The sequence below is a fragment of the Pterocles gutturalis genome, unplaced genomic scaffold (genome assembly GCF_000699245.1).
Source record: "Pterocles gutturalis isolate BGI_N339 unplaced genomic scaffold, ASM69924v1 scaffold26031, whole genome shotgun sequence".
Classification (NCBI taxonomy): domain Eukaryota; kingdom Metazoa; phylum Chordata; class Aves; order Pterocliformes; family Pteroclidae; genus Pterocles; species Pterocles gutturalis.
In genome coordinates this window covers 31,290-31,499 of record NW_010103772.1, presented here as the reverse complement: position 1 = coordinate 31,499, position 210 = coordinate 31,290, and positions in this window count along the sequence as shown.

Here is a 210-nt window from a genome sequence, read left to right as displayed (position 1 = left end):
TATACAAGAGTTACTTGTGTATTTTAAAATCCTATACAGTGCTACTTTATTTTTTTATATTCTAATACCTTTTATATAATATAGTAAATACAGGTTTTTATTTTAAAATTCTTTCATCTATATGATTTTTGATATCTATTAAAACCAGAGATTTTCCCCTATTTCAACACCTCACACCCAATATTTGCAGGTTTTAATATTTTTAAATCC